Consider the following 14668-nt stretch of genomic DNA (forward strand, 5'->3'; position numbering starts at 1 on the left):
CTGCAATAGCAGAGGTAAATTACTTAGGTGAACCTTATGGAAACACCTATAACTCAACATGGAGAAATCATCCAAATTTCTCATGGAAGGATCAAAAGCCCCAACAAGGCTTTAATAATGGTGGAAGAAACAGGTTTAGCAATAGCAAGCCTTTTCCATCATCAACTCAGCAACAGACAGAGAACTCTGAACAAAATGCTTCTAATTTAGCAAATCTAGTCTCTGATCTATCTAAGGCCACTGTAAGTTTCATGAATGAAACAAGATCTTCCATTAGAAATCTGGAAGCACAAGTGGGCCAGCTGAGTAAAAGGATCACTGAAATCCCTCCTAGTACTCTCCCAAGCAATACAGAAGAGAATCCAAAAGGAGAGTGCAAGGCCATTGACATAAGCGCCATGGCCGAACCTGTGAGGAGAGGAGAGGACGTGAATCCCAAGGAGGAAGACCTCCTGGGATGTCCAGTGGTCAATAAGGAGCTTCCCTCTGAGGAACCAAAGGAATCTGAGACTCATCTAGAGATCATAGAGATTCCATTGAACCTCCTTATGCCCTTCATGAGCTCTGATGAGTATTCCTCTTCTGAAGAGAATGAGGATGTTACTGAAGAGCAAACTGCCAAGTTTCTTGGTGCAATCATGAAGCTGAATGCCAAATTATTTGGCATTGATACTTGGGAAGTTGAACCTCCCTTGTTCATCAATGAACTAAGTGATCTGGATCAACTGACATTGCCTCAGAAGAGACAGGATCCTGGAAAGTTCATATTACCTTGTACCATAGGCACCATGATCTTTAAAGCTCTGTGTGACCTTGGTTCAGGTATAAACCTCATGCCCCTCTCTGTAATAGAGAAACTGGGAATCTATGGGGTGCAAGCTGCTAAAATCTCACTAGAGATGGCAGACAGCTCAAGAAGACAGGCTTATGGACAAGTAGAAGATGTATTAATAAAGGTTGAGGGCCTTTACATACCTACTGATTTCATAGTCCTGGATACTGGAAAGGAAGAGGATGAATCCATCATCCTAGGAAGACCTTTCCTGGCCACAGCAAGAGCTGTGATTGATGTTGACAGAGGTGAAATAGTCCTTCAATGGAATGAGAACTCCCTTGTATTCAAAACTCAAGGATCTCCCTCTGCATCCATGGAGAGGAAGCTTGAAAAGCTTCTCTCAAAGCAGGGTCAACCAGAGCCCCCACAGTCAAACTCTAAGTTTGGTGTTGGGAGGCCACAACCAAACTCTAAGTTTGGTGTTGAACCCCCATATCCAAACTCTAAGTTTGGTGTTGGAGAGTTTCAACATAGCTCTGCACATCTGTGAGGCTCCATGAGAGCCCACTGTCAAGCTATTGACATTAAAGAAGCGCTTGTTGGGAGGCAACCCAATGTTTATCTAATTCTTATTTTTATTGTTTTTCATGTTTTCTTAGGTTCATGATCATGTGGAGTCACAAAATAAATATAAAAATTGAAAACGAAATCAAAAACAGCAGAAGAAAAATCACACCCTGGAGGAGCATCTGTCTGGCGTTCAAACGCCAGAACAGAGCATAGTTCTGGCGCTGAACGCCCAGAATGGGAGCATCCTGGCGCTGAACGCCCAGAACAAGCATAGTTCTGGCGTTCAACGCCAGAAATGGCAGCAAAGGGGCGTTGAACGCCCAAAATGGGCACCAACCTGGCGCTGAACGCCCAGAGTTGTGTGCAAGGGCATTTTACATGCCTAAATTGGTGCAGGGATGTAAATGCCTTGACACCTCAGGATCTGTGGACCCCACAGAATCATCTCAGGATCTGTGGACCCCACAGTATCCCCACCTACCTCATCATCTCTCTTCCCATTCATGATCATCCCTTCTACTTTCCATTTACCACTCACATCCATACACCCACTACCTTCAAAATTCAACATCTCTCTCCCACCCAATCCCACCCATATGGCCGAATACACATTCCCATCCATCTCCTCCATATCTTCTTCTTATTCTTCTATTCTTTCTTCTTTTGCTCGAGGGCGAGCAACATTCTAAGTTTGGTGTGGTAAAAGCATAGCTTTTTTGTTTTTTCCATAACCATTGATGGCACCTAAGGCCAGAGAAACCTCTAGAAAGAGGAAAGGGAAGACAAAAGCTTCCATCAAGGGTCTATAGCTCAGTGGTAGAACATTTGACTGCAAATCAAGAGATCCCTGAGATACCTCAGGGGATACATTTTCTTCCACACAATTATTGGAAGAAACTAAGGGTGGAACATCAAGAGCACTCCATCATCCTTCATGAAATCAGAGAAGATCTAAAAGCAATGAAGGAGGAGCAGCAAAGACAAGGAAGAGACATAGAAGAGCTCAAGGACATCACTAAGGTGGATTCATTCCTTGTTCTTATTTCTTCTGTTTTTCGTTTTCTATGTTATGTGCTTATCTATGTTTGTGTCTTCATTACATGATCATTAGTAGTAATAACTATGTCTTAAAGCTATGAATGTCCTATGAATCCATCACCTCTCTTAAATGAAAAAAGTTTTAATTCAAAAGAACAAGAAGTACATGAGTTTCGAATTTATCCTTGAACTTAGTTTAATTATATTGATGTGGTGACAATGCTTCTTGTTTTCTGAATGTATGCTTGAACAGTGCATATGTCTTTTGAAGTTGTTGTTTAAGAATGTTAAATATGTTGGCTCTTGAAAGAATGATGACTAGGAGACATGTTATTTGATAATCTGAAAAATCATAAAAATGATTCTTGAAGCAAGAAAAAGCAGCAAAAAACAAAGCTTGCAGAAAAAAAAAAAGAAGAAAAAAAAATTAGGAAAAAAAAATAGAAAGAAAAAGAAAAAGCAAGCAGAAAAAGCCAAAAGCTCTTAAAACCAAGAGGCAAGAGCAAAAAGCCAATAACCCTTAAAACCAAAAGGCAAGGGCAAATAAAAAGGATCCCAAGGCTTTGAGCATCAGTGGATAGGAGGACCTAAAGGAATAAAATCCTGGTCTAAGCGGCTAAACCAAGCTGTCCCTAACCATGTGCTTGTGGCGTGTAGGTGTCAAGTGAAAACTTGAGACTGAGCGGTTAAAGTCAAGGTCCAAAGCAAAAAAAGAGTGTGCTTAAGAACCCTGGACACCTCTAATTGGGGACTTTAGCAAAGCTGAGTCACAATCTGAAAAGGTTCACCCAATTATGTGTCTGTGGCATTTATGTATCCGGTGGTAATACTGGAAAACAAAGTGCTTAGGGCCACGGCCAAGACTCATAAAGAAGCTGTGTTCAAAAATCATCATACTGAACTAGGAGAGTCAATAACACTATTCGAAATCTGAAGTTCCTATAGATGCCAATCATTCTAAACTTCAATGGATAAAGTGAGATACCAAAACTATTCAAGAGGCAAAAAGCTATAAGTCCCGCTCATATGATTGCAGCTATGTTTCATTGATAGTTTGGAATTTATAGTATATTCTATTCTTTTTATCCTATTTTGATTTTCAGTTGCTTGGGGACAAGCAACAATTTAAGTTTGGTGTTGTGATGAGCGGATAATTTATACGCTTTTTGACATTGTTTTTAGTATGTTTTTAGTAGGATCTAGTTACTTTTAGGGATGTTTTCATTAGTTTTTATGTTAAATTCATATTTCTGGACTTTACTATGAGTTTGTGTGTTTTTCTGTGATTTCAGGTATTTTCTGGCTGAAATTGAGGGACTTGAGCAGAAATCAGATTCAGAGGTTGAAAAAGGACTGCTGATGCTGTTGGATTCTGACCTCCCTGCACTCAAAGTGGATTTTCTGGAGCTACAGAACTCGAAATGGCGCGCTTTCAATTGCGTTGGAAAGTAGACATCCAGGGCTTTCCAGAAATATATAATAGTCCATACTTTGGCCAAGAATAGATGACGTAAACAGGCGTTCAACGCCAGTCTTCTGCCCAAATCTGGCGTCCAGCGCCAGAAAAGGATCCAAAACCAGAGTTGAACGCCCAAACTGGCACAGAAACTGGCGTTCAACTCCACAAATGGCCTCTACACGTGTAACACTCAAGCCCAAGCCCAAGCACACACCAAGTGGGCCCCGGAAGTGGATTTATGCATCAATTACTTACTCATGTAAACCCTAGTAGCTAGTTTATTATAAATAGGATCTTTTACTATTGTATTAGGCATCTTTGGATTACCTTATGATCCTTTGATCACGCTTTAGGGGGCTGGCCATCTCGGCCATGCCTGGACCTTCACTTATGTATTTTTAACGGTAGAGTTTCTACACTCCATAGATTAAGGTGTGGAGCTCTGCTGTTCCTCAAAGATTAATGCAAAGTACTACTGTTTTCTATTCAATTCTTCTTATTTCTCTTCTAAGATATCCATTCGCACCCAAGAACGTGATGAAGGTGATGATTATGTGTGACGCTCATCACCATTCTCCCCTATGAACACGTGCCTGACAAACACTTCCGTTCTACATGAAATAAGCTAGAATGAATATCTCTTAGATCTCCTAACCAGAATCTTCGTGGCGTAAGCTAGAATGATGGCGGCATTCAAGAGAATCCGGAAGGTCTAAACCTTGTCTGTGGTATTCTGAGTAGGATTCAATGATTGAATGACTGTGACGAGCTTCAAACTCGCGATTGTTGGGCGTTAGTGACAGACGCAAAAGGAGGGTGAATCCTATTCCAGCATGATCGGGAACCGACAGATGAATAGCCGTGCCGTGACAGGGTGCGTGAGCATATGATTCACTGAGAGGAGGGGATGTAGCCACTGACAACGGTGATGCCCTTGCATACAGCCAGCCATGGAAAGGAGTAAGACTGATTGGATGAAGATAGCAGGAAAGCAGAGGTTCAGAGGAACGAAAAGCATCTCCATTCGCTTATCTGAAATTCCTACCAATGATTTACATAAGTATCTCTATCCCTATTCTATTATTTATTATTCGAAAACTCCATGATTATTTTATATCCGCCTGACTAAGATTTGCAAGGTGACCATAGCTTGCTTCATACCAACAATCTCCGTGGGATTCGACCCTTACTCACGTAAGGTATTACTTGGACGACCCAGTGCACTTGCTGGTTAGTTGTATCGAAGTTGTGACAATTATGTATTGAGATCAGAGCACCAAGTTGCTCACGTTGCCAGGGATTGTTTGAGCCTGGACATCACAATTTCGCGCACCAAGAGACAATGCGCAAGGAAGCAATCAAAACCAAAGATGGAACAACCCTTCTTCTCATCACAACAACAACCAATCTTCATCCCAATACCACCATAATAACACCAACTACCAAGCCAACCAAAACCAAAACAACTACACCAAGTACCAAACACCACACCATAGACAACAAAACCAAACTCCTACATCTTCCAACAATCAAGTTGATGAGCTTAGAGCCACTATGGAAAAACGAGATGAGATCAACAAGGCTCAATTCGAGGCCTTGAACACTCAATTGGCCAACCTCACCAACATGCTCTCAAAGATGAACATGTCAAGCCAACCACCAACTCCCAATAACAACACCACTCAACCCTCAAGTTCCTCCAACCTTCCATCACAACCCTAACCAAACCCAAGAGGCGGTCTCAATGCCACTACGGTCGGGAACAACATTGGAGGAGATACCCCCAAGAGTCATGGGAGAAATGCATGAGGAAGAGGTAGTTGTTGGAACTCCACATGAATAAGAGGTGGTAGACAAAAGGCATGAGAAAGAAGGAGTAAACCTCAAGGAACCCAATAGGAAAGCTATAGTTGATGAATCAATTCCTATTCCATTTCCTTCCATGGTGAAGAAAGCAAAGAAGACACCGAAATTTGATTTAGACATGCTCCAAGTGTTCAAAAAGGTCGAGGTAACCATACCACTCCTTGACGCTATTCAACAAATCCCCAGGTATGCAAAATTTTTGAAAGACTTGTGTACACACAAGGATAGAATAGAGGAACTGGAGACACTATCCTTGGGTAGCTCAATTTCTTCCTTGATGGAACCTATTCCAAGAAAATGTGGTGACCCTGGACCCTGCTTAGTGTCTTGCTGTATTGGTGGATACACTTTTCATCATTGTATGTGTGACTTGGGAGCTTGTGTTAGCATCATGCCGCTTTCCATCTATGTGCGGTTGAATTTAGCTCCATTGAAGAAATCGGCAGCGAGGTTTGCCTTAGCCGATAAAAGTGTGATCACAGTAATGGGATAGCTGAAGATGTACTTGTGGCAATTAAGGATTTGGTTTTTTCAGTTGACTTTTACATCCTTGAGATGCCTCCAACGGAAGGTAGAAGTTCATCATCCGTCCTACTTGGTAGACCCTTCTTTAAAACCTCTAAGTTCAAGCTAGATGCCTTCACCGGTATATATTCCTTTGGGGTTGGAGACAAGACTATCAAGTTCAATTTAGAGGAAGCCATGAAACATCCTCCCGAAGAACACTCTATGTTCCGATGCGATATAATTGATGAAGTGGTAGCGAAGTACAAGAAGAAGATCATGACAAATTGTGCTACCCCACTATTGAGGAGATGGATGACCAAGAGGATAAACCTAAAGAAGTTATCAAGAATGAGTCCCATGAGCTTGATGAAAAGGAACCTCATCTTGAGGTAACAAGTGAACTGAAGCCCCTTCCCTTCCATCTGAAATATGCGTTCTTAGAAGACAATAGGATGGAGCCTTGCGGATATTGTGGGAATTGACCTACGTAAGTGCATGCATAGGATATTTCTCCAAGATGGAGCCAAGCCGGTTCCGCAACCGCAAAGGAGGCTTAACCCAACCATCCTCGACATAGTGAAAAAAGAGGTCACCCGACTACTGCATGCGGATATCATATACCCTATTTCCGACAATGAGTGGGTGAGCCCGGTTCAAGTTGTCCCCAAGAATTCGGGCATCACAACGGTCAAGAAGGAAGACGGAGAAATGGTCACTAAAAGAGTACAAAATGTGTGGCGAGTGATGTGCGGAAAATGATCCGACACAAAACTCACCGGCAAATGCACCGGGTCGCATCAAGTAATAATAACTCATGGGAGTGAGGTCGATCCCACAGGGATTGAAGGATTGAGCAATTTTAGCTTAGTGGTTGATTTAGTCAAGCGAATCAAGATTTGGTTGAGAGATTTGTGATTTGCAGAATTTAAATTGCATGGAAAGTAAAGGGAATGGGTAAATTGCATGAAATTAAAGAGAACTGAAATTTAAAGTGCCGAATCTTAAAGAACAAGAAATTAAATGGCAGAAACTTAGAACGCAAGAAATGTAAATTGCAGAATCTTAAAGAGCAAGAAATATAAATGGCTTGAATTGTAAAGGGAATTAGGAATTGGATTTGTAGAAATTAAACAAGGGAAAGTAAAATTCAACAAGCAGAGGAGTAGAAGATATCTTGGATTGAACCGGATCTAAAAACAGAATTGTAAATGAGCATGAAAAGCATTAAACAGAGGATGTAAAATTGGAATTCAGATCTCAGGACCCAAGAGACTAGATAACCAAGTCTAGATCTCAATGCCTTCCTAGATCCAACAAGAACAATTGCAAAGAAAGTAGATGAAGAAGCAATTAACCGAAATTTAAATTCAATTGTGCAGTAAAGAAACAAAGAGGTCTCAGGATGAGATTGAAACAGATTTCCTTCAATTCTCCAACCCAAGATCCAAGACAATTGTAATTGAAATTGAAAGCAATAAAACTAAGAGGAAGGGAATTCAATTCTCCTTCCCCGAAACTTAGAAATTAAAATTCACTCAATACCAAAAGCTCTCCGAAAACTCTCTATGAAAACTAAGAGGAAAGCTCCCCTAAAAACTTAAATCCTATGCTATTTATACACTTTCTTCAAATGGTCTTCAAGCCTTCAATTGGGCCTTTGCTCTTGATGGAATTGGGTTGATAGAGGCCTTGGTTGATTGCTCTTGGAGTTTGGAGAAGAACCGAATTGAACCGGGTTTGGAATCATGAAAGCTTGAGTAAAAGTTTGAGTAAAAGTTTGAGGCAAGCTTTTACTCAAACTTTTCACATCAGCCACCCTCTTTTGCTGATACCAACGTTGGGGCAAAAGTTTGGGGTCAAACTTTTGCTCCAACGTTGGCCTCCCCTTGCACACTCATGGCGCCAACGTTAGCCAAAAAGTTAGAGGCTAACGTTGGCGCAAACTTTTGCTCTCCAGGGTGTGTTGTTCATGCGCCAACGTTTGCCAAAAAGTTTGAGGCTAACGTTGGCGCAAACTTTTGCTCTCCAGGGTGTTGATTTGTGATGCCAAAAGTTTGCCAAAAAGTTTGAGGCAAATTTTTGCTCCAGCTTTTTGCCCAAAAGTTTGCACAAAAGTTTGAGGCAAACTTTTGCTCCAGCTTTTTGCCTAAAAGTTTGCACAAAAGTTTGAGGCAAACTTTTGGTCCAGCTTTTTGCTCCCTAGTTCATTTTCACTTATTCCAAAAGTTTGAGCTAAAGTTTGAGGCAAACTTTTGCTCAAACTTTTTGTCCTCTCTTCCTCCTAGCCATTCGTTCTTGCTTCAACCTTTCTCCAAGCTTTCTTCACCTATCATTAATCAACCAAACACATCAAAGCTATGCTCAAAATCATGAGATATTCATTCTTTCATAATATGTGACAATTATAGCATAAAACCTCATGAAATTGCATTAATTCATACATGGTTGATTAAATCAAAGGAAACATGAAAATCTACCCAATTGGCTTGCTTATGGCTCAAGAAAGTGCATAATTCATTTGAAAACAAAAGAAAAAGGCTAGTGAAACTAGTCTAAGATGACTTGTCATCACAACACCAAACTTAAAGCTTGCTTGTCCCCAAGCAAGAAATGATTTATTGAGAAGAAAGAATGAAATGGAAGAGGATGTTTATGCTAGTAGAGTGTTATTGGTAGTTCATGGGGTTTTATGTGGATATGTAAACACTCACCTCTTATTGACTCTTAAGCCTAGAAAGTCTCCTTCAAGCTTCAAGTAACATACTGCTATGACCTCTCATTATTTCTTTATCCTTGGCTATTATTTTGTTCATAAGCTTTATTTGAGTGTCATGTGTAGCAAGTTCATTTCCTTTTCTTTATACTTGACACATTATTCACTATAGACACTTGGCTCACATTCCTTCTTAGAACATTGATGCCCAGCACCTCTTTGGGCTACTAAATGCCTTGTAGTTAGGTTGCTCTTGATAGTGGACTTTCAGCTGATGATCCCGGGTTAGTTAACCCAAGTCATCAAGTGTTGATGCACTCCAAAGAGCTTAATAATCCAAGCAAATCCTAATACAAAGACACCACAGGCATATATTCTAAGGTTCAAGCTATTGGTGTCCAGCTTTGTTTCTTTTTGTTTTTCTTTTGTTCTGCTACTCTTTGGCTATTTCTTTTTCTCCCCTTTTTTCTTTCTTTTTGTTTTTCTGTCTAACCAAGGACTTTTATTTGATTGAGATTCATAGACAGTAGGCCACTTTCTACTTAAGAGGAGACATCCTAGTTCTCTTATTCACTAAAGTGAGCTATTATACTATCACACACACACACCACCACTTACTTTTATTGTACTTCTATCTAACAGAGAACTATCTCACTTCACATTCAAATATTTCTTTTATTGAATTGAAAATGTAGGGGACAAAGCATGCGTTTTGTTCAGTGAAAGTAAACACACAAGCACACACATAGACTAGCTTACTTATTTTAAGAGAAACAAACATGATGCAAAGACTATTAATTATGATAACTACTTAAAGATGCAAGGACCACTTAAAACAGACATAATGCATGTTTTTTCTTTGTAGTGATGAACAAGGAGCAAGTCCACCTTTCATTTGTCATGCTTTTTCTTTCTTCTTTCATACACCTGATTGTTGGTGTTTCCTGTGTCCATGTCTGTTGTCTGTTGATCCCGCCAGAAACCAGCTCTATTCATTGCTTCCTCTACTCTATCTTCAAGCTTCATTGCATTGCTTACTTCTATCTCACTTCTCCTTTTGAAGAATTCATCAAAAGTTGGAAAAGCTGGATCCATGTTGTGCAGATGCTCTCCAATATAGTTCAGCTTGATTTGACTATTTATGTTGTAGTCGGCTTGGACTTCATATCTTGCATCTTGGAGTGTTGTGAACTCTTTGAGAGCCCTCAAATTTTCAGCTTGCATTTGTTCCAACTTTCCAAATGATTCATGAGATTGAAAAGCATGCTCTTCTTGCATCACAAGGAATTTTGACTCAAATTCACTTTGTTTGTTCATCATTCTTAGCTCCCGTTCTTCTTGTTCTTGTTGGTTTTTCATGTATAGTGAATGGTATTCCTCTTGCCTTTCTTGAATTCTCATGTACTGTTGTGATAATCTTCCAATTGCTTCCTGCATTTGAGTCATGTCCAGATTGTTATGTAGAGGAATGTGCTGCTGTTCCTCCTCCTCTTGTGGCTCTTCTTCCTCTTGTAATTCTTCTCCCTCCATTGGTTCTTCTCTCTGCCTTCTTCCATGTGGTCTTCGGCCTTGATGTGCTTCAGGAGCCATCATCATTCTTTCAATGGTTATAGGCATGCCTTGGCTTAACCACATTGGATTCTCCTCTTCCATTGGCACTTTAGCCTTTGCACACAACCTCCAAATGGTACTTGGATAGTATAACCAAGACCCGGCCGAGTTCTTCTCAGCAAGATTTTGAATGTCTTTTGCCAGGATTTCATGAACTTTTACCTCTCCTCCCACAATTATGCAATGCAACATAATAGCTCTATTCCTGTTAACTTCTGAGGTGTTTACTGTGCCCAGAATTGATCTTTTCAACAACTCATACCATCCCTTTGCTTCCGGGGTAAGGTTAACTCTCTTCAAATACTTGTATTTATTCTTGTCATCTCCTTCCCACTCTGAGTTCTCCATACAAATATCTCTAGCAATCCCATCATAATCTGGATCACCATTTACCCTTTGGTGGTATCCCGGTTCACTAAAGCGGACTGATTTTAGTCCCAAGACTTTCTTGATTGCATCCGAGCTAAAGTCTACTTCCACTCCCCGTACATAGCTCTTGTATGTTGGGGCCTCACTCATGTCAAGCCTTGAGACATTGGCATAGAACTCTCTTATGATATTAGCATTGATTCGGGTGATTGGTGATATGAGTTCCTCCCACCTCCTCTTTCGAATTTTGTCCTTCATTTCTTGGCATCCATCATCCGGCAACAAGAGTGGAATTTCTGGATATATCTTCTTCTCATTCATCCATTCAATTTGCATCTGATGGTACCGAGATTTGAATCTCCATCGGTCATATTCAGGGATGCTCTCCTCCACCATGGGATCTTTCCCTCTTCTTCGTTTGGTTCTTGAGGAAGAGACCATGATCACTTGGTTGTTTTGAAACTCTTGAGGTTAAAGGGAGTGTGAAGAATATTGGATATTTTGATGTATATTTGGAGCAAGAAGAAATTTGAGGCTGAGCTTATTATGATGAGAATTGATGAAGGGAATGGAGTTTAAATGGTTGTGGTGCAAGGATTCGGTCATATGCATGGCTTGAAGGTGGTGTGTCATTTAAATGAACAATGAAGGGCTAGGATGCTATTGGATACTATGTGAATCAAAGGTGTGCATGTAAGGATGAATGAAGACAAAGCTTGCTTCTTCAATTGTCTTTGCCGTGATCATCTCAAGGAGTGGCAGATTCTCTTTTTGAGGCATGTGATGAGATTTTGTCCTCATGCTATGCTTTCCTTTGTCTTGTCTCTTTCATAAAGTGTTCTTTGACCACCTAGTCATCACAACAAGACAACACACATTAGCTTTATCAAACCGTGGCAATGGTGCTTTTTTTTTTTCATTAACACTATATGAATCACCATTCCTTATATTCATTTGAACCGTGACTTTTCTTGGAGGACACCAAACTTAATGTTTGGTCATATAGTTGAAAATATGTGTTTCTTCCTCCAACTAGTGAAATTAAAATCCCAATGTCATTCTTAGTCAAATGTTTATAAGAAATGTTTTCATCATAATTTTCCTTTTTCTCTCTTTTTTTTTCATGAAGGATCAATTGTGTCCCTAAATCCGTGCATCAAAGTTTGGTGAACACCAAACTTTTATCTTGCTTAAGGGGTAAATGTGAGATGCTAGTAGTAAATCACAATTGATGCCTTCATCACAGAATATGATTTCTTTTTAATTGAAAAGTCTCAGTAAGAGATAATGTATGATCATTGATGCATGATTTTTTTATTTTCATGAGAAGAGAAATACCAAACTTAGTGTTTGGTCATATGCTAGGCATATAGTATGAAAATGTTTGTAACACTGGTTTGGTGTGCTTGAAGGCACACCAAACTTTAGAAGTTTTAGCATATGTAAAAAAATTTGCATGCATTCATTGAGTACGTCCATGAAAAAAAATTTTCATGCTCAGATGATCATAGCTTATTGAATTTAAAATGACATAAATCATAAATCATGGGTTGCCTCCCATGGAGCGCTCTTTTATTGTCACTAGCTTGACATTGGAGCTTTCTTTTATGGTGGTTGAGGATTGTAGTGCCTCAACTTGTCTCCCCTGACTGTGATCCTCCTCTTTGTTCTCTGGTGTTCAATTTTAGCATGTTCCAACGAGAGTATGTTGCTGACATTGTAATAGTCATCAGTCTGTCGGCTTGCTCCCAGTTGTTGATATATCAACTGCACTTTGTCACCTTTGGAAAGCCCCTCTGTTGGAATCTTCCTGTTCTTCCAACCCCTTTTTGTTTTGTTTCTGCGTTTCATCCCCTTTTTTGTTGATCTTCCTTTTATGGCTGTAGATTTACCTTGGGGATTTCTCTCTTCGGTGGCTAATACTCTAATATCCTCTTGGACTTTTTCATCCTTCTGCACAATCTTCTGCCTTGGGATATTGTTGTGAATCACCTTGTCAACTTCCATAGAGTCCCTCCTCCTATTACTATACTGGGCTTCTGGTAATACTTTCAGAGTGACACTCTCATCATGCATCTTGAGAGTTAGTTCTCCTTGCTCTATGTCTATGATAGCTCTAGCAGTGGCCAAGAATGGCCTTCCCAGTATAATAGAATCACCATCATCCCCATCTGAATCCAGAACCACAAAATCTGCAGGGTATATGAAATTGTCCACCTTGACCAGAAGGTTTTCAATCATACCCCTGGGGTATACCGTTGACTTATCTACTAGCTCTAGAGATATCTGTACTGGTTTAACTTCCTCTATATGCAACTTTTTTACCAAGGAGGATGGTATTAAGTTGATACTTGCTCCTAGATCGCACATTGCTTTAGTGATGGTTAATTCCCCAATGGTGCAAGGTAGCAAAAAGCTCCCTGGGTCCTCAAGCTTAGGAGGAAGCCCTTTTTGAATCAAGGCTCTGCATTCCTCAGTAAGCAGTATGGTTTCTTTCTCATCCCAACTTCTTTTCTTATTGATAAGCTCCTTCAAAAACTTAGCATACAGAGGCATTTGCTCAAGTTCTTCAGCCAAGGGAATATTGATTTCCAGCTTTTTGAAAGTCTCAAGGAACTTATGAAAATATTGGTCCTTAGTTTCTTTGTTGAACCTCTGGGGATATGGCAGTGGAGGTGTGATGCTCTTTCCTATTTGCTGCTGTCCCTGAGTTACTTCTTTTGAACCGCGTGGTTGGTTGTCCTTCTCTTTGAGTTTCTCAATGCTCTTGTTTGACATCACAACTTGATCCTTGGTTTCATCTGCCTTTGTTTGCTCCTCATCTTCTATTGGCCTTTTGCTACTCTCTGCTTGCTTCTTTGTAGTGTCATTATTGCTCATCAATGTTCTCCCACTCCTTAATTGTATTGCCTTGCATTCTTCCTTAGGATTTGGAATTGTGTCACTCGGCAGAGAGCTTGAAGGTCTCTCACTAGAGATCTGCTTGAAGATTTGCCCCATCTGCCTCTCTAGGCTCTTTATGGAGGCTTCATGGTTCTTGGTTGTCATTTCCTGGTGTTTCAACATTTTATCCATCAAGGTCTCCAGGTTAGTGAGTCTTTGAGATTCAGGTGATACTTGAGGTGGGTTATGAGATGTGGGTGGTGGATGGTAAGCATTTTGGTTGGTGGGTTGGTTATTGGATTGGTACTAGTTGGGGTTGGGGTAGTTGTTTTGGGGTTTTCTGTAGGGGTTCTGGTTAGTTTGCTGCTGGTTGTGGTTTTGGTTGCTTCTTGGGTTGTTTTGGTTCGAGTTCCTCTGCCATGGTTGTTGGTTTTGGGTGTGATTATCTCCCCATCTGAGGTTTGGGTGGTTCTTCCAGGATGGATTGTATGTATCACCATACACTTCATTTGGTCCTTGGTTGTGCATATACTGTACTTGCTCTTGTTGTTGTTCTTCTTGAGTTTCTTCATTTTGCCCCCATATGGATGATGGTTGGCTTGTGTTAATTGCTGCAACTTGGAGGCTATCAATCCTCTTGGACATTTGCTCAAATTGTTGTTGAATTTGCTGCTGCATCATCTTGTTTTGAGCCAAGATTGAGTCCACTCCTTCTAGCTCCATTACTCCTCTCCTTTGTGATGGTTGGCGATTTCTTTGGTGAGCAAAGAAATATTGATTGTTGGCCACCATGTCAATAAGATTTTGAGCTTCTTCTGCTGTTTTTATCAGTTGCAATGATCCTCCAGCTGAGTGGTCAAGTGATTCTTGAGCCTTT

This window comes from Arachis ipaensis, chromosome B10 (genome assembly GCF_059453495.1).
Source record: "Arachis ipaensis isolate K30076 ecotype BB chromosome B10, ASM5945349v1, whole genome shotgun sequence".
Taxonomy (NCBI): Eukaryota; Viridiplantae; Streptophyta; class Magnoliopsida; order Fabales; family Fabaceae; genus Arachis; species Arachis ipaensis.